Genomic DNA, 251 nt, shown 5'->3' with positions numbered 1-251 from the left:
AAATTGATTTTGGGGTTGCCAGGGGACAAGGTAAAGGGTTAGGGTTATCTAAATTGATTTTGAGGTTACCAGGGGACAAGGTAAAGGGTTAGGGTTATCTAAATTGATTTTGGGATTGCCAGGGGACAAGGTAAAAGGTTAGGGTTATCTTAATTGATTTTGGGGTTACCAGGGGACAAGATAAAAGGTTAGGGTTAGGGTTATCTTAATTGATTTTGGGGTTACCAGGGGACAAGGTAAAGGAAGCAGAT

The sequence above is a fragment of the Mizuhopecten yessoensis genome, unplaced genomic scaffold, assembly GCF_002113885.1.
Source record: "Mizuhopecten yessoensis strain PY_sf001 unplaced genomic scaffold, ASM211388v2 scaffold5383, whole genome shotgun sequence".
In the NCBI taxonomy this organism is placed as follows: domain Eukaryota; kingdom Metazoa; phylum Mollusca; class Bivalvia; order Pectinida; family Pectinidae; genus Mizuhopecten; species Mizuhopecten yessoensis.
Note: the sequence above shows the minus strand (reverse complement) of the source record.